Genomic DNA, 20,345 nt, shown 5'->3' with positions numbered 1-20,345 from the left:
TACTTCTGTATAGAAGATCACTCCTGTGTGATGAATAATTGCACTGTTCTTGTAAGCAGTCCTTTACTTAAGTCCTTCTTCTGTGATCAGCAGAACCTGCTCAGCTTGACATGAGAATCTCCTGTCATCCTTTTTTGCCCCAGTCATCGTTAAAAGAATGAAAACCTCAAAATCAGTCAGACCAAATGAAAAGAAAATGGTAAAAGTATTTTCCAGAATGTTTAAAATCATTTTCCTCTTAGAAATATGAAAAAAACCCTCTGGTTTCTTGCTGAATTTTATTTTGCTTGGTACGACATATGAATGCTGACTTATTATTGCTGGGTGCTTAAGAAGTCAAGCTGACAGATTTGTTATCATCATAGAAAAACAATAACACAAATGTATTCTCTTAGGGGAAAGTTTTCTCCATCCCAATTACACTGACTGATTTTTGCAATACCTTATGCAGGTATTAGAAAAAGAGGCCAATTTTGCATCTCCCAAGCTAAAGACTGCCCTTTTAATTTTTTAAGTTTGAAGTTAGACCAATGAGATGTGTAGTGTGTGGGTGGGAATGTGAATGTCAAGACATCACCCTGCAATTCTCTTCCTCTTTTTTTCAGATCTGAACACTGAATTATGCACAGCTTCTAATCTTCAAATGATTCAGATGTTCAAATCCTTATTAGTATCACTATCTCAGCCTGCTTTTAGAAAGAAGTAGATTAGCAGAGCAGGTATATAGCATTCTGCACATCTCCACAATGATTCACGAGTCTGGTGTCTTTGTGTTTGCCATTGTCGTGTCACCCAAGAGAAGAACTGAAGGGTTACAGAAAATTGCATTGGAGAGGAAACAGATCGGTGGAAAACCCTCAAGAATCAGAGTGAGAAAAGAGGATAGTGGATGGTACAGAGGAAGGAGATTATGGCTGGAACAGCTATGTAAAGATTAGGGGGGTCTGTGAGGGTGAATTCTGCAGGCATAGACCTGGCTTTATTGTAGTGGCATGGGAAAGTGGATGTGATTGCCCTTGTGACAGTCTTTATTATAGTTCCAAGTTCTGTGCTTGCAAAGAGCTTTCTGGGGGCTTTTATTTTTTTCAGGAAATAGCAGGAAATAGCAACTCTCTGTTTCTTCTGAGCCCCTAGTGTCCCGGTACCCCGAAACACAGTCACTTGATCCTCTCTGCTGCAGCACTATCTTCTGAGATCAGGGCTATGGAGGCATGTGCTTATGAGTGGTGTCTGCAAAATATGAATATTTTCAGTCCCTTTGGCAGTAGCCACATAAATAAAATTGAACTGCTTTTTCCCTCCTTTCCTTTCCACTTGAACTAACCTGAGAACTGAAGGAGCAGCCCGAATGAGCATGAGGGGAATAAGTCACTGAGGGTCTACCTTTTTCATCAGTGGAAAACAATAAAAAAAGCTGATTGACATATATTTCTAGATTACAAACAGTGAAGGCATTGTGTAGCTCTTGTTTTGGCATGCAGCTGGCTGGTCGGGACTGATTTGACACCTTCAGTAGTACAGAGTGCACCATGGATGACTCCAACCTGTAAAAAGCCCACGTTGAAGAAGCTGTTCCCAGGTCACAAAGAAAGTGGTTTATTGTCACATTTCACATTTCAGGTCACAGCAAAAGCCTTTCCCAGTTCATTCAGGAACCAACTTCATCCTGTCAGGTTGTGGTAAATTATCGACACTAGTTAGAAACTATCACCTCCCATTTCTGTTATGATCCACTAATCTACAGTTAAGGCAGGAACACAGGAACTAGCAGTGGCTAAGGCTGTTCCTCCAGGATGAGTATCACTCAGCATATTGGTCAGCAAGATGCTGACTGACTGACTCCTGGTGTTGCTTTGAAAAACACTGCTTTCTTGAAAATGGCTGTATTACCATCAGTTCCTTGCTGCAACTCTTCTATGACAGACTAAGCTACAGTGAGATCCTCCTAGGTCCAGGAAAAGGATGTGTAAGATTTTAAGAGCAGACCTTAAAACCAGTTTATCACTGTTGTTTTCTCTGGCCTGGAGGAAAAATGAGGACAAATATTGAATGCTCATGAAAATGCAAAGTTGGAAAACAAGATTTAGACACAGGGAAAAGAGCGCAGAAAGTTCCCTAGTTATTACAGAAAGACATTGACATGCTGCATTTTTATTAGTAAACACTGTGAATGAAGATTTAAAGAACTGTGTTCAGCAGGTCCTTATAATGATGCCATCAGCTGATACTACTGGGCTTCTAAAAATCCATGAGAAATACAAAACTATGTAGCAACATCTTTGGGGTAAGAACTGCCCAGTCCCTCTTTTGAGATGAAGGCAAAATGTAAGCATGCCAATCTGTTGTTGATATCGCTGTGTGTATCTGCATCAAATAGTGTGAATAATTATCAATAATAATAAAACAATTGTGCTGTATCTGTTGTTAAAAAGTGGCAAATATTTTGTGACAAAGATAAATAATTTTAAATGAAAAGTAAGTTTCAGTGACATAGTAAGCTTGAAATGACAAATGTTCCCATAAATTCTGTTTCCCCATAACACTGATTAATTTCATGTAAGTAAGTTGCACATCCACATTAATTTATGATATCGCCTGTATGAGAACTGGATGCTAATGGAAGTTAAAGCTTCAGGAGAATATTAAGCTCGACAGCTTCTGCTTGTGAGTGCTTGATATCTTATCTTCACTGTTGCCTGAATGTTAACTTTTGCATTTCATTTCTCTCCTTTTGAGGACTTGTTTCAATAGGAGATTGGTCAAGGCAACCAGAGAGACCACACTAATGGGCTTTTATGGATCCTGAAAAGTCCTCAGTTCACAGCCTGAGCCCTGGCTGTGGGATTTCTGAAGTTTACTCTGAATGTTTGAGAGCAGATGTGTGTGGCTCAGGCCTGCCTAGTGATAGATAGGCACATGGACACAATCCTCTAAACACAGTCATCTGGGAGTGTGTATCTATGTATAGATAGATATTTCTAGATAGATATATAGACAGATATATATCTGGCACAGATATATATGTCAATATACATATTTATAAATTCAATGGATTACAGTGACTGTACTACTAAGATAAATCGCAGATCTAAATGGGGAGCCATCATCGAAACAAGAGAAATGTAGAGATAAATCATCATTCATGTTACAGGAGTATGCCATCTCCTACTCTATACTTAAAAAAAGAAAAACCCTTAAACTGTCTTTTTCTTGCAGATCAAGATAAGATAAAATGACGTCTGTTTTTGCCCATTGCAACTCTTGCCCAATCAGCAGCTACAGTTATGGAGAATGTATATATTTACCAGTTCTTGGGCATAATCGGCAAAATCCTTTTCACGTTCCTCATTCTGTCAACAGCCCAATGTCTTTGACTTTTTGCTTTGAACAATCACTCCACGCAAGCCGAGCGTGAAGAACTCAGGCTATGATTTCACTCACCTTCATTTTACATTGTTTGCAGTGTACAATGGAGAATCAGACTGAATGATTCTACGCACTAAATCGTTCAGGATTTTACTCTATGTCATTCTGATGGCCTAAAGAAAATATGTATGTTTCTTGGAAGTAGCTTTACATAAGAGTAAATAATAGTCCCGAAAGGAAGATATATTTATGACTAGAAAAAAATAGTGGCTTGTGCATGTGTGATTCACTCTGTGTATATTTATTCATCTACCTGCTTGGACAATATGTGCATAAAAATGTAGAATAATTCAAATAGAGCAGACTGTGCTTGGTCTTTTCTAATGATGCAGTATAAAAGGATGCACATAAGAGATTTTTTATACTGAGTTTCCTTTCATCTTAAGCTAGGAAGGAATGAAAAACCTGCAATGTTTTTTTATAAACTGAGAAGATTTTGTGTATTTTTAGCCTGATCTGGAGAGCAATAAAAAATGTATTCCTGATATTCTTACAGCACGAAGCTTTTATGACAACCTGAATAAAACCTCCAAAACCTTCCTGCAGTATCTATTAGACGAAAAAGAAAAAAAACAAACTCAGGAGCTACCCTCTGACTTGGGCTGGAGCATAGGAGGATATTAATTAAAACCCCAAATTGCCATCCACAAATTCTGGACAGCGAATGACTGGATAACACTGCAAACTAGTGGGCATATACCCTGGGTTTTGTGAGTGGAAAGGTCCTTGGGTGCCTACAGGGCAGCTGCTGGCTTTGCCCAAAGCCCTGGCAGGAGCAGCCTGGTGTCCCTGTTCCTCCCCACATGCTCAGGACGTCTAGGAGGTGGGCTGAGGCTGGGGAGATGCGTGCCCAGACGGCCCTCAGCTGGACCACCTCTTAGAGAACATGTTTTCACGTTTTAAATGAAGCTTTTGGGGACTGAAGAAAAGGAGCTGAGGAGAGTGGTGAGGTTTCAACTGTATCAGAGCAGGAGAAACCAACATCCCAGCTCTCTGCTTCCTAGGCAGGAGCTCCAGTCACTAGCCTGTGAGATAAAAGATCTCCATCTCACACTCCAGCAGAGACACAGACAAAAGGAGTGGTTTTTTTTCTTTTTTTTTTTTTCCTGTTCTTTAAAAGAGAGCTGTGGGAGAAAAGATGTGGGCTCTGGATCCCAGGGGGATGGAGGTGCTTGCTGGTAGCTATGAAGTAGGAATAAAAGTTCTGAAAAGGAAGTGAGTTGAGACACTTTTCTATGTAATTTCTAATTCTAAATTCTAATTTCTATATTTATGTCACTCCCTAATTGGAGCTGGGATTCATCTTACTGAATGTCAGCTGCTTAGGAGGGGTAAATGCCTAACCGTGGGTTTTCTATTTCACTCTGGGGGCCAGACATGTAAAATATCAGTATTGCAGTACTGATTTAATGTGTCTTGGCACTTTATGAGTTACATCCTCTAGATATTTACTTAAGGTTCTCTTCAAATATTTATCTAAATACAAACATAAATGAACTGACTTCAGGTTTTTTTTTTTTCCCATTTCTTTGTTTACCTATACATGAGTAAGAATTCTCACATACCAGATGTTTCACCTGGATGGTTTATGACCCAGCCTTAAAAAAAAAGATTGTGAACTTAAGAAATCTTTGTAACTGTGGTGTAATTCTTAGAGAACTGTAACCAATTATAAGGACCCAGTAGATTTCATATTTCAGTACTTTCAATAAATTGCTCGAAGATAGCCTAATTCTGGCACCTTTGCTGATGCCTCTTTGCGAGCTAGCTGGTGAAATCTCTGCTGTTATCAGTTTGCCTTTCTTTGTGTTATCAATGGGAACCTTTGGAAATGATGTGAAAAACAAGGGGCAGAATCAGGTCCCACCGAACAACAGAAGAAAAGCTCGCCCTCAAAACACTGTGCAGAGGCCTTTATCTGAGAAAGGCGTTTGCTCTTTGCAGGCAGAAAGTTGGAATTTATAAAGTAAACTGTTCATTATCCCAGTTCCCGCCAAGCAGGTGTGTGACAGATACACCAAAGGTGTGAGCACATGGGGAGCACAATGCCAAAACCACCAGATAATAAAAGATACTTTTACTGTTACAAGAATAATATGGTCATTATGAGCACTTCAAAACATTAATCTTACTAGCAAAGCACTAAAGCTGAAATCCATCTTTATTTCCTTTCCTAAGGCACTAAAAGAAATGAACTCGGAGATCTACGGGCCGCACAGACGCGTCACATTTTCATTTCCCCCGTCTCCTTTAGCGATAACAATGGATCCCTGAAGGCTGTTCCCCTTGTCTAGTTAAGGCTAATGACTTGTGCTTGATGACATTAAAACCTGCTTCTGCCACTGTTTCTTCTGCTTTGATGGGAGACTGACAGCAGACTGGAGCGTGTGGGAGAAAGAAAATTCCCCTGCAGCCTGCCTCGCCTGTGACTCTGAAAGCTGAATTCCTGCAGCCAAATACTAGGGAGCAAAACTCAAGCTGTGCCTCTGCAGCTGGCTCTGCTGCCTGGCCGCGGGGGCCCCTTTCTGCTCCACATTCAATGGGGCAGCAGGACCAACCCTGCGGGAACAGCTGCAGGCAGGAGGTACAAGGCATTCGTGTTTCAAAAAGCAGCTGGGAGAATAGCAGGGCACCAGGAGCCCAGTCCATACCATAGAAGATGCAAGGCAGAGTGGTCATTTACCTTTGTGCTGGTTTCAGTCTCTTTCAGGCAAAGTGAGAAAAGAATGTTTTTTTTTTTCCCCAGTCACATGACATTAAAACTTAATAGTAGGGGAGCTGACTAAGGTCTGCTTAACCTTCATAGAATTCTTCTAAGATTTATTAAAAGTTTGTTCTCTGATCTCTCTTTTTTTTTTTTCCTAGAGTGGGGTTAAAAAAAAGAGCAATCATTCACACATATCTTTGTTGGATATAATTTCCTTACATCTAGATCCTTAAAGATTAGCATGTCACAGGCATCTCTGTTACTTAGCAACTAGGATAAAGCCAAGAAAAAGGCCTAAATATCAATTCCTTGCAAGCAGTATAAACACTAATACAGTAAGCTTTAAACTCTGAAGGAGTCTTCCCTTTATTACTAATGAAACCACCGTGCCTCTTCCGAACATAATAAAGAAATTGTCATCTTAATGAACTCAGCTGCTATTGATCCACATCTACTTTTGAAGCAGTCCTTGTGCTCTTCAAATGTTTTGTCTTCACAGCTTTACGCAGTAAATCTTTCATATTAGTCCCTGAACATCAAAATTACTTCAGTGACATCTGGCCTGATGAAAGTAAACAAGATAATTCCTTATCTAGGGAGGCCTGAAAGAAAACCTCAGCTTTGAACAAGCCCAGATATTGTGGCAAGTTGCAAACCTGATGTGATCCTAATATTTTTGCCTCAGACCTTCCCCCTTTGTGAAGGGCAGCGCTGTTCTGAGAAAGTACAGAATAAAAGTGGTACCACAGGTCTTTCTCTCTGTACTCATTCATACAGCTATTCACTGAAGCTAACAAACAAAGTTTGTATTCTAGCTGCTCCAAGAGTCATTACATACAGGAAAGGACTGCTCATTAAAATGGTGATAGGAGCCAAGTCTCCATTGGGACTCCAGAAGGAATGCAATCCCTTGTGGCTTGCGAAAGCACCAGCAGGACTTGCAGCAGGATTCACAGTACTTCCAGGGGGATGAAAACGGCTCTAAGTTCCCGTTCCCATAGGCCAAACACGACCTTCTGATTCAGTTAGCTACAAGCAGAGCTGGTGAGTAACAGTTTTACATAGATGCAATTAAAACCAGAATTTGACCCAACGACTCTTCTGTACTTGTACTAGTCTGTTTACACTCTAGGTGCCAGCAAAGCTTGCCAAGAAGGACAGTTGGAAAAACAGTATTTTCTGAGTAAAATAAACAGATATGAGAGAAGACTGTGAATTTGTCTGTAGACTCCACTGTGCCCTGTGTAATCACTTGGCATGGCAGGGCTGTATTTAAACAGTTTAAACCAAATTCTGCTTCAGTCATTCCTGTAATTCCACCAATGTCAATGTTTTACGCCGCGCACATTACATTATTACTTTCTTGATGGAGTTTTGCCTAGTCAAGAATGACTCTGATTAAATTATGTAATAATTGCGTTGAATTATCAGCCAGCACAAGGTACATAAAATCTTTTCAGTGTCTGAACTACTTAACTACAACTCTTTCATTGCTATTATTATTTATCTTTTCTGATACTCATTCTGGTCTGAATCAGAAATACAAGAAATCCCATGCCTGTGAATGTAAAAGCCCAAAAGGATATAATGATTTCTTAGTTACTTAAACCTGTCTATGTTTGACCTTCCCTGCTCCCATGGGCATATGTTATAGGGTTGAAACTGGCTTTAGAATGCTAGATTCTGTCTGATTATAATCTTTCCCTGAACAGATATTTTCAAGAACAACCCAAATTTATAAAAGGACTTCAGCTCGAGTGGTCACATCGGTAACATGCTAGGTACAGTATCTAACTTTTCATCCATGGTGTTAGAAATTGGGAATGTCTTTTTTTTATTTCCAGCTCAGGGATATGTGGTACACCACTGAGGCTGCGCCTTAGGCTGGATGCGTCTACTGTGCAGTCAGATTCAGGGAATGAGAAGGAAGGGGAGATGGGATGTGCAGCTACTCATTTCACATGATCTGCAATTCACATTTGGTTTTGGGCAGTGAGAGTGGAAGTCTTTTCAATTTTCTCCAAAATCCTTTTCTTCCCCTACCAAATCTTCCCTGTTCAGGCTCCATGCAGCCATGTAAAGATGCAATTCATCAATAAGTGGAGGTTTTGCTTATTTAAGAAACACAACAAGGAAGTATCTTCAATTAACAGACTATGCTTTAGCTTTAAGGAATATTCTGCCTAATGCTTTTGTTACATAAAAAGAATTGGATATGAATAGAGGCTTAAGTCCTTTTGAAATGAAACTGTTTTCATCTTGTTGCACCTATGCAGTCTCATTTAATTCCTTGTGTTAATCTGGACATAAGGGAAAGAACGGACCCAGTGACACTTGCATGGAAAAGGAAAAGTAGTTTTCTACAAAAACCTTCATGTCTGTCAGTTCTTTGTGCCCTTCCTATTCAATTGCCTTTCATCATTCATTTGGTTAGTACATTTGTTTTACTGGCTGATTTAACTGGTGAATTTGAGCTTAAACTGGTTTTCGGTCTTCTCCGTGAAAGCAGAGAAAGTAGGTTTTGGTGAGGAGGTAGTGTTTTCAAGCCATTATGCTAAAATTTTTTCAGGGGAACATCATTCTGGGAGTTGAAGTCAAAGTCCTCCTACAGCTCTGAAACTACTGTCTCACTTTGTGAAGGGAGGGCGGGTTTCCTGCAGATTATAGCTCAGGGCAGAATCCACACTTTTTTCCCCACATATATGTAGGAAGTTATGAATCAGCAAGCATAAATCCAGAATGCCTTCTTAAGGCTGGCTATTTCTCATCCTTATGAGTCAGTAGCACCTTTTCCATCCAGCTTGACTGTCTCCCCACCTACTCTTCTGGAAAATAAAAATAATGTGAAAAAAGGAATTCAAACGATTTAATTCAAAACCCCCACAATACTCCCACACAATGATTGTCCTTGCCAATTTAGACATACAATCACACAGAAGAAAACTCTGAATAAAGCAAAGAGTTGCATATTGTAGTTAGAATGGACTTTTTGGCTACTTTGGAGAAGTGTGATATTACTACAAGAGTCACATGTATTGGCTGTCCTGTAGCCTGTCTGTGTCTTTCTCTCCTCTACCTTGATAATGAGAACTTTGCAAGTTCTCCAGCTCGGAAACAGTGACAGAGACAGGCTTGAGCAGAATACAGAGCAAAGGGACTTCAGCAAACTGGAAAAATGGTGAAGCCACCTCCCTTAAGCTCCACAGGCACTGTCATTACAGAGGCTGGAGCCGTATCAACAGAGAAATGGTTATGGTAGGAGATGTGGGGTCTGTGATGTGGTGCTGCCAGGCTGTGGTGGGATAAAGCACCTGTAATGCCCACGGCAAACCTGGGAATTCTGGATGCTAGCATGTCTCCAGCGGGGTGCCGTTATCACACAGTGCTTGATGTAAATTAAAATGGATTATATACGTGATTTGATAAATATATGCCCAGTATTCTGCCTTGCACTGAGTGTAGTCAAAAAAAATTTTTGCCACCAGAAGTGCATAAATGTATAAACTATGTGGGATAGATAAAACAGTGTGACCACCCAATGTGAGAGCTAGGATGACTGGGGTAAGAGGAGCGGCAGCAGATATTTTGGATAAGAACAGAAAACTCAAAGCTTAAAGGCAAAAGAGAGAAAACAGAGGTTTCAGGTATGGTGAGAGAGATGCATATGGTGTAGTGATACAGATAAGGTACATATTACTCTGATATTACATGCCTAACTGTTGAAGTTTCATTGAAACATTGGTTAAGTAAAGAAAAAGGAAGATGTGAGAATCTATAAAAACATTCACAAATAGCTTTGCATCTTTCTGCATTTGAGTGTGTGAAACAATCCTACTAAAATGAACAAAGAAGCTATTGGATGGCCAAGTCAAGTACTTGTAAGGTCAGGCATACCAGACTTAAGGTTGCATATGGATCAACAGAATGTTTAATTACACAGTCATTTCTTTTTTTCAGCACCTCTGATCAAACAGTGTTCCTCTCTAGGAAGACCTCAGAAGTGTAAGATGAGGAATCTGCTCTCCCAGATCCCTGCCTCAGTTGTGGAGAAATTGAAGTGTGCAGTGAACGAAGCCAAGAACATCAGAAACAGCAAGGATGACCTCATGGTTGAGGTGCCTACAACGTGGCCATGGTTGAGGTATTTGAACATTTCCTTGCAGAATGGGATTCTGTCCCTGCCTTTGCCAGAGGGTTTGTACCTGATGATAGGCCTGACCTTGACACTCACAGATAGTGTTGGGGCAGCTGGGCTTTATGTCCAGGTTGCAAGTGTCTCAGGTAAGTGCTTCTTACTGGTAGATAGCTTTTGACCTTAGTTTGAGCCAGTTACAAGGTAAATGATGGAAAATGAGCTCCCTCTCCTCCTTCCCTGCATATCAGTGGAGAGCAAGGTAGCACTTCTTTTCTACAGTGATGACTGCCATAAAAAAGCCATGAGGCTATTAATTATTCTGGCTTCAGAGATAGTGAATAGTATGCAGCAAGTAAGGGCTGGGGAATAAACAGTAGGAAAAAAAAATATTGAAGACGTGCTGTTGAAATGGCAAAGATAGTCTAGGCAATGACAGTGGAGGTGTCCTATGCAAATAATAATAACATACAATCATCTAATTGCTGGCTATCATAATGCATATTGTTGTTCAAGAAAGTTGTCTGGACCTTCTTAACTTTTGAAGTAAGCTGTTCTGCTTTCTTAATGTTCTTGGGATGTAGCTTTTTGTGTTATTTCTTAGTTTCTGAAAAAATGACAAGCTGAAATCCCATCATCTAGTATTACATCGGTATCTACAACAGGAAGGTAGACAGATTAGCTCCAGAGGTGGATGACTCTGGAGCCTTTGGAGCTAATAGAGTAAATGGTAGCAAGCAGTCAGGATATGAACTAGATAGTTCTCTCTGCAAATTAGCTTTGGGAAGGCTGAAATCTATGCTTTAAAACTGGGTTTCGGTTGACAGCAGGTGGAAGGTTCTCTTCTAGGTTTTGAACAGAGGACAAGCTAGCTGGCAAAGCCTCTTCTGTCTTCTGGCTTCAGATCTGAATGCCAGTTCTGCTGTCTGTTTCTGCTCTCTCTCTTGTTGGCATATATAGCTCTTTCTCCCTTCCCCTTACTTTTAGCTCTCTTTTTTAACTTCCTCCTTCTTATCCAGTCTCAGACTCCCCTCTCCTCCTGTACTGTGCTCAGCCAGTCTCAATTTTACTTTTTCTCTTCTTGTCTTGATCTAATTGCCACCCTCCTCTTGCCACTTCCTTCCCTGACTCATATCTGTGAAGTATCTGAAGACAGGATATTAAAATAAAAAGCACTTGGCATTCTTAGAATTTGGAGGCATGGTAAACTTCACCTATTCTATGCTTGTGTTAGATGCATAGTGGTGACCGGCGAGTCTAGGAGTGTCACTTGTGAGCTACTTCAGCCGAACCACTTGAAGTTGAACTTTTTGAGTCGTGCCTGACTGTGCTCTTCTCAGCTCTATTCAAGGTGCCTGGAGAAGGAAAAACAAGAATAGAGTAATTGCAAATTGACAGGTACTCCTGAAATATCATGGCCAGACTTCACAGCCCTGATCCTACAAACTGGCATGGAAATACTCATGTATAGATGATACAGTTGTGCAAGTGTTTGCATGACTAGGACCTCTTGGGTATAATCTCTTTAGGGCTGAAGAATGCTTTTTTTCTCTGTGAGGGCTTAGCCTACATTGGCATACGCACAAGAAATAGTTTAAGGAGAGTAGTAGGACAAATCAAGACCCATCAGTGACTTTGCTGTATGCTGTTATTTTAGTGGCTTGGACTGTTCATTTGAGCCAAGGCCTGACGCACAAAATGTCAGGCTGGAAAACAGTGCTATATAAAAGATACAAATCTAAACGTTCCTCCAGATTTTAAGCCCGTGAAGAGACACATTGATATTGCTGATGCTGTAAAGAAATTTCAGCCTGAGACAACCTTTGTCATTCATCCCAAAATTGTTAGCAGTAAGGATTTACCTACATCCTCTTAGAGAGAAGGAACCTATTGTATGTATATGTTAATTAAGAATGACTTAATGGAGTATGGGTATTACTCTCTTCCATTTGTCAGCTGGGTAAAATCACCCTGGTAGGAACGTGCTTTCTTTATGCAGAAACAGATCAAAATGTCCTGCTAGCTGTCATGGGAAATGAAATGAGATCTGCGATATTAGTATGGATGCTACAGTTCTCTTCTGGAGGGCCTAAAATGTTAATCATGGATGTGCTAGTCTGTGCCATAAAATCAAAAAACTAAACACAGTCTTCCTCCCTTAGACAAATAGTGTTTAAAAATGGCTGCAGCCACTGTCAAGAATGATTTCTCAGTGAGTCATTCATCACTGTGAAAAATGAGTTTAGCTTACCAAGAAAATGTTTGTTTCCTGCTATAACAAGAATTCAGTATATCAGCAAGAAAATTGAATCATCTCACTTGGCTGTAATGAACAGCTGAGTTATACTGAAATCATACCTAAGTACAGCAATCAAGTACCTTGGCAAACTAGAAGTGTTCCTTAAGGCAAGTTACTGAAACTGGTAACTTCTGAATGAAAAATGGATTTGATTTAACCAAAACCAAACACAAATGCCCGCATCAAGAAATTGTCAAAGCACAGTCTGAGTAGCACACTTGGTGGTGATCTAGAAATAATAGATCTATGAGGATCTTAAAAAAAGTGAACATGACCTCTGATGTATTCTTACCAATGCTTTTGTAATTGGATGCTACCTAAACCTACAAGTTTTGTCCAAATCACATTAACATCTTTGAGAACAAAGCTAGCAAAGGAACAAAAAGCAGGCCCCGCAAAGAATCAAAAAAGATAAAAGCATTTAGGAACACAAAGTGTAATCAATCTACTGCTGTTTTTTAAAGAACCCATTCCACACACTGGTAACCTAAGCATTGCATGAAACTCAAAAAAAAAAAAAAAAAAAAAAAAAAAAAAAAAAGCAAAAGGAAAAATGTGGGGACAAGGAAGCCTGATATTCGTTTCTTATCCTGTGATGATCCTTTCCAGTAAGCTTGTCAATCAGCAGTAAAAACAAGGAAATAATTGCACATGTGAACAGTGGTGGCAGGGAGAGAGAGCAATTACAGAAATCAAATAAAATCAGGGTGCAGCAAGAGGTGGAAGTACCTGAAGCAAAAATAGTCAGAGATGACTTTTTCTTGCAAGGCTTGTGAGCTTCCTTAGGCCATAGAAATGATCTGAAGGGCATTATTAGAAGAGACAAGAATGGCTGCCTTCAAAAAGAAACCTCCAGTTACGTTCCCCCTTTCCAGAAGAGATGTGCTGCTCAAATGCAATAGTAGTGTTTACAGTATAAATGTCTGCTTAAGGATGGAACAAACAGCAGGCAACAGCAAGCCAACAGGAGGAAAACTGAGGGGTCTGCCAGTATGTGTGTGCCTATACAATACTGTAAGATGAGTGTTTTATTTATTCCCAGCAGGACTAAAAGTCCTGGGTAGTGTCTTCTGTTACACAGCTGGGTGCTTCCAGTTGCTTAACTAGCTCAAGCACACATAGCATATTAAGGCAGGTAACACTACACTAAACTGGAAATGTAACTACATGGTGAAAGAAAAAGGGGGAGGTGGATGCCAACAGAGTTGTGAGGACCTCCTCTGAAATGGAAATAATGGAGCCAAGGGCTGTGCTTTTCAATCTGGTCCTGTAGAACTGGGTATTATAATTACTGCTTTTTCTGAACTGACTGAAAAAACACCTTTAGCAATCCTCACTACCTGTCACTGCACACTTTCCTGCCAGGAGCTCCACTGTGTGTACATGGCTTGGGGGCAGCTCTTCCTTCTTCCTCTGTGGTTCACGCTTGGTCCTGGTACTCCTTGGATGTAATGCCGCCCCGTGCCACAGCCCTACAGGTTATGAGCAATCTGAGAGCCCACCCAGGGAACATCTCTGCTGGAAGAAAAAATCTGGAGGGTACTGGAAAGAAAAATACAGAAATAGAATTGGAGATGTAGGGATAAGAATAGATCACCACAGGCAAGACTGTTCTGAAGAGGGAATGAGGGTGGACTTGTAGAAGGGTGAACAGAATGGGGTAAAACACAGGAAGTTAGGCAATAAGCAGGTGAGTAAAAGGGAAGGACTTATTTTTGGTGTTTGCATGAAGACTATCTCAAATGTCATTATATTTCTGCTAAGTCACACCTTGGGCGAGACCAAGAGATTCTCCTTCCCCTCTGCAGCAGGATTTGCAAAAACCCAGTTAACAAATGTGTTCCAGACAGTAGAGCGACTAATCTTCCCACACGACCTCAACTCTATCTCATAATCAAGTTCCTCTGTCTGAAGAATCCCACATCATGGAAATCTCATCCACATCTGTGGCATTTTCTTGGAGACAACAGAAACAGAAACAACAGATGACGAACTGGATAGAGCCTGACCTAACTGCACAACCAGTTGTCCTGTAAGCATGGAGGTAAATCTGAATCACTGACATGAAAAATGCACCCCTATCCTTCAGTATTAGCCAGTGAGTATTGGCACAACACTGCCTGAGATGAGTAGTGCTGTTCTCAAGGAAAGATAGCTGTTAATCAATCTGAAATATACTACAAACTGATCAGTGTCAAGAAACCTTATTTCCTTCCAAAATATCAGTTTATGTCCTTTTCTCTAATCTTCCTTTTCTGCGCTATGTTATTACAGGTCAGCGGTGTTCCATCTCCAGCAATACCCGATCTATATCAGGGTCATATCTCAGGATTTTCACAAAAAGCAGTCAAGCCAACATATGCCACATTGGATGACAGTGTGCTTTGAACATGCAAGGAGAAGCATTCACCTTGGAAAAGAGACATAGGCAGGCAAATGGTTCATTTCCATTCTCCTTAGTACCCAAAAAAGTAACACCAGGCGACCTGCTTTCCACATGGAGGACACCCATTCTTACATTGATTTCCACAACGATCTTTTTTTATCCTTAATATAAGGTGGTGGAGGAGACAGGATAAGAAAGATCCTGGTCTTTGCAAAAGATGCAGAACTCTGTACTTCATCACATCTAGCCTGGCTGGTGTATGTTACTGACCAGTTAAATAGAGCTCAGGTATATATGAAACAATTTCATTTGAACTCTGTGGGAATATCAGATAGAAAAATGTGAAGGCTTTTGCCATATTGCTTAACAGAGAGAGAGTGCTGGTTCATCATTTGCTTGTCTTACTCTTTCATCACCTACTTTAGGATGTCCAGATAGCAGGCATGGCCAAGAGTTTTGTTTTTTTGTTTTTGAGCTGATTTGAAGACTGAAGTTCTTTTAAATAGAGATTATTTGAATGCCACCACTGTCATGTTATGTGTAAAGTAATGTACATAGCCCTCCATAAAATTTTGGGAGAATCTACATGATAATATCTAAGAGCAAACACTGGAACTGACTTTGCGTGGACTCCAGAAGTAGAACGTGAAGTAAAGCAGAGCTTGCTTATCCAAGCCATCTTGAATCCACAGGTTGTCTCACCACATGGAAGTGGCTACATCAGCATATACAGTGCCATGCTGTATTGTGTACACTTACTGACTTGCACAGAACTACCTCAGGGACATCTGTCTTGCATGAAGTTCATAGTCCAAGTATGATGAGGAAGTCTCCATGCAGTTCCCAGGTGTATCAGGGCAAATGAAGCCAATATGTTAAAAAGGTTCAGAGTTAGTGTGGGAAGTTAGTTTTGGCCATTGAGAAACCATATAAGCATGAACATTGGCAGCAGTAATATGCTTTCCAAGAACAGTATCTCTGGGCGTACCTTCCTATAATCAGAATGTTATAAAAAAGCTGCATTTGGGACAGCCAAATAAATAAAGGTAGATAAATGAAAGCCATGTAAATAAATGAAGAATAAGGAATACCAAGTCTGATTCTTCTCTACCTGCTTTTATGGTAGTCATTCATTCTTTTTTATAGTATATGTATAACCCTACTAAATCTGAATTCTTTCTACAGCAGGCAATTGCATTTGGCAGCCATTTAACATAAGCACAGCTGAAAATGCTCATTTTTACCTGCATATAGGCAAATCTGTTTAGATCTACTGAGTTAGTTCTTATTTCTGATGTGCCATATCAGGGTATGCTGTACAGTAGCATTACATAAGACCAAATCTGAAGTGAGTTAACAGCATGTGACACTTTGGTTGACTTAACATAACCTGAAAAAAATGCCCTAAATTCTTGGGATTACTAAGTAATTGTGGAACTTGCAAGAAGGTGGAACAGTTCACATTTTTGATAGCAGGGTTCTTTGGTAGTGATACATTCCTTAGTCAGTAGCATCAAACAAAGCCAAAATTCTATTACATACTTGCAGGGGATTTAACTGGGACTCTGCTGTGTCCCATCTTGGCATATTTGTACTCTCAGTAGACAACACGTAACCTTTATTAAAAGGAGACCAAATCCAAAATTTTGCCTTCTTTTGCTGGATTTGTGCCAACAAAATGTACTGAATTTAATGTGGGCACTTCTCTCTAGATGCTGTCATTTCTCCTTTGCAGAACACAGAACTGGACAGGACCTCACAGCTCATCACTTCCAGTATTGTTCCAATTGCCTCAGCTATCCGCTAGCCTCATACACTGTGAGGCTTTAGCCTGCATTGTTCTGGGAGGCAAATTTTGTCCCGTGCTGTAGAAAAGCGCACAGAATTTGACTCTTGGAGTTGGTTGCCTTTCTCTCCATGGACTTGTAATGGCATAGGAGATACATACTTTGCCAGCAGCTACTGTGGACAGGAATGCTGAGTGTGAAAAACTCTTGTTTCTTTTATACCTTAATGAGGAGGCATCCTGGTGTGTGTTTTTGCTCTGCCAAAAATGGAGATCACTGGCAGCAGCAGCTATGCTCAGCTCCTCCTTCCTCTTTGGGAACAGTCATTACAAAAATGTTCTTTTTCATCTTTATTGCCTTGGGAGAGTACACTATCCCTCTGGGGAAGATGGTGTACACACAGCTTGGGTATGCAAACCAGGAGTTTGTTCACAGAAGAAAGAATTTTTGCAAAATTTTTTCTGAATCTACTAAGCAGATCAAATGATAATATCTAAGCTGGATTTTGTTAGTCTCATACAGCCACATTTGGGGAGAGAAGGTGCTGTTACAAGAATGGATCTGCCACAGTGATGAATCCACATCAGGCACATCATTTCAAATCTGTTTTGCAAACTTCTGGGAACATAGACTTACTGTTGTGGAGTAGGTAGGGAGAAAGAGTAGAGTTGGGAAAATGCACTGAGTGCCTCAAAGGTAAGCGTTTCAGTTTCAGGCATTTACAAATGTACATATGACCAGGAGGGACACTTCCCCTCAGTTTGCTGTGTCCAGCTGCTAGCCATAGGAAAGATCCACGCACTGGAAGATTTGTTCAGCAGCGTCCCAGAACACCTCCATACACCACTTCAGACTTCTTAACACTCTAAAACATTTTATGAAGTGAAAAAACTGCAAAGTCATAACAATAATGTACCAAAGGAAGAAAACTCAAGAGATTAAGGGTATTACCAGTGCTCTGCATTCCTGCAATAACAGCAAATATGTTAAATAACGCTATTAGATGATTTATGAGGCCGACATGCTACAAAGGAGAGCAAGGTTCCTGCTTGACCTGGAAAAAATTACCTTCTGACTCCAAATACAGTGACTCATTTAACCCTGAAAACAATATTCCTATGAGCAGTAAGAGAATTTAATGCCACCATGTGTCTCAGCACTCCTTACCTAAATCCTATCTCCAGCTGTGGCAAATCTACAAGGCCTCAGAGGAAGGCTGTCTTCTCCTCCACCCTGAAAAAGCCAGGAGACAAAGTTGGCACCAAGGATGGGCAGGACTGGAAGTCTTTTTCTGTCCCTTCTAAACTACCAGAGGAACCATGAAGCTTGAGATTAAATACAACAGAAATCTGGTGCAAACAAATAACACAAACATCCTTGGAAACAGCAGCACACTGGATACCTACAGACTCAGATCACGAGCATTACATTTGCAGAGGTCATGAGACTCTGTTATTTCTTTATGTGTTTTCTAGTATGTCTGCTCTCTTAACTTTAAAAATACTTAATGATATTCCAGAGCCTGACAGTGCCTTCACAGAAATTTAACAAAGGAAAGGGCAAGCTATCTCAGCCTCAGAGTCTGCCACGATTGCACTGTCCCATGATCATCTGGCTGTCTATAAGCATCTTATATTTCTTTTCATTGATCATCATGGTCTTTTCTTTGATTTGATTTTAGGCTTCCCCTTTCCCTCTGCATTTTATTTGACTTCAGATGTAGTTTTTCAAATTCGTTTTTGCTGTAAGCTTGTCATTCTCTTCCTCTCTGAAAGTGGGTATGGCTTTGCATTCTGTTTCTCTCTGGTTTTACACGGGGACCTCTTGTGAGGGAACAGATCACAAATGCAAGTCTGTAGACCATAGTTACTGCTCCAACTATCATCTTCTGTGATATCGTAATGGTTGTGAATAGCAATGTTAAAGCTTCTGTTATAGCTCAGCTGAAAGTGCTAAATAAGGGACTAAACTTTCCAGCCACTCAGAAGGTTAAATCAGTGCAGTGAATGCAGATGCCAATGTTTTGAGCAGGGCAGGTAAGTAAGAGTCTTTAACATAGGTGCACTACACTGACTAGCTCACTTTTAGGTTAAATTCCACACACCTTCAAGTCATAAATCTCCTAGGTCTCATCAGCAGTGGCTTGTGTTTCATCCCCACCATTTCATTCACTGACATCAGTTTGTCTATTTTCCTAAAAGTAAAGGTCAGGGGAGCCAGGGACAGGCCATGCCTTAGCAGTGAATCTTCGGTGTTGGAAAAGCAACTAAGCTTGCCCACATTTATAACTTGTAAGGGGCACTCTTTTTGTGGGTTTCCCTGTAATTGCAAGCTCTGGAAATCTTTGCAATTGGCCTCAAAGGGTAAATTTATTGGCTTTTTTTGTTTGTTTTTATTTTTTTTTAAGTCTTGTAACGTTAATGACAAGAATACTGCTACAATCAGAATGTATGAGTTTGCAGGTTTCTACCACGATGACAAAAGATTCCCATAACCGAAACTGACTTCCAAACTGCTTATGTCTACCAGTGAATGTCTTAGAAGTATCCCATGCAATCTCTCCACAGTTATATAAGTTCATGGCAGTCAATGGCTTCCTGTTTTGTGGGAGTTGCTTCCAGACTCTGCAGGAACAAAAAAACCACAGTCTGAAAGTACTAATATTTTAAATGAATTTAGGTGATACTTTTACTACCATAAAATTCTCGGAGGAAATTAAATTCCACAAAACTATGTTAAAATAGCATTCGGGACCAGCTTTAAACCCACAGAAGCTAGTAGATTCTGGGATAAGTCTAAAAATCTAGGCTAACAATACCTTGTTAGAGTACAACACCTTTGTGTTGTGATATTGCTCAATAGTAGGATATACTACCTTAATAATTCTATAGGAATTCATCCAGTCTCTCAATACCTACATCCTGATTGTAGGACAATACATATGCTGGTTATTATTCTTAACATTAAAAATCATGGGCCACCACTGTTTACCATCCTTTTCCTGTATGAGATGTATGATTCTGGAGCAAGGCTAAGCTAAAAATGTGTACTATATAAACTTTTGTTCTAAAGATCCAGACTATGTACCTCTTGAGTTGTGGGAAACAAGATACTAAATAAATAAAGCGTCTTTTTTCATTGTTAATTTTCATGTACTATATTCTTACAAATACCTTATAGCTACTTGACTTTGTTAATGGTTTTAAATAATAACTTCAGTAGCTTGTGACAGTCTGATACTCTGAGCCATACGGGGTCAGTCCACGCAGCACTCTGAATATAGGCTCCAGCTCTATGCTGGAAGTGCTAATCTTTCACCACTGATCAGAGGAGAAGCCAAATGCAAATAAACTCCTAATTTAGCACTTCTGTTAAGTGCCTATAGTTAAGTAGCCTGTTATCTGGTCTGTGGTACCAGGTTTTTATGATCTCTTCTTCATTCAGACCAGCATAGTGCAAGATTTCACTTGTTTTCATATAAAGTTATGGACTTTGATTAGCTGGGCTGTTTTACATTTACTAGCAATTAGATAACATACAGAACCAGGGTGAGAATGGATGTAAGAATCCAGGATGCACTTGTGGAGGTGCTCATATCACAGAGTTAC

The 20,345-nt window shown here is 40.2% G+C and overlaps 1 long non-coding RNA gene across 2 annotated transcripts in view; it reads left to right on the top strand.

The window, feature by feature from the left end:
* LOC135327960 (uncharacterized) overlaps positions 1–19,882 on the top strand; it is a 44,972-nt gene extending 25,090 nt beyond the window's left edge. Inside the window, exons 2-6 of one of the 2 annotated variants that reach the window (XR_010388654.1) lie at positions 5,605–7,177; positions 7,846–7,914; positions 10,091–10,274; positions 14,411–14,608; positions 14,839–19,882. This is a non-coding gene — a long non-coding RNA (uncharacterized LOC135327960). Of the gene's footprint in view, positions 1–240; positions 7,178–7,845; positions 7,915–10,090; positions 10,275–14,410; positions 14,609–14,838 lie in introns of those variants that run through there. The other variant, XR_010388653.1, reaches the window with a different exon arrangement.
* Positions 19,883–20,345: the final 463 nt, after the last annotated feature.

Source organism: Dromaius novaehollandiae, chromosome 1 (assembly GCF_036370855.1).
Source record: "Dromaius novaehollandiae isolate bDroNov1 chromosome 1, bDroNov1.hap1, whole genome shotgun sequence".
Lineage (NCBI taxonomy): Eukaryota > Metazoa > Chordata > Aves > Casuariiformes > Dromaiidae > Dromaius > Dromaius novaehollandiae.
Note: the sequence above shows the minus strand (reverse complement) of the source record. Positions and strands in the feature narration are given on the sequence as shown.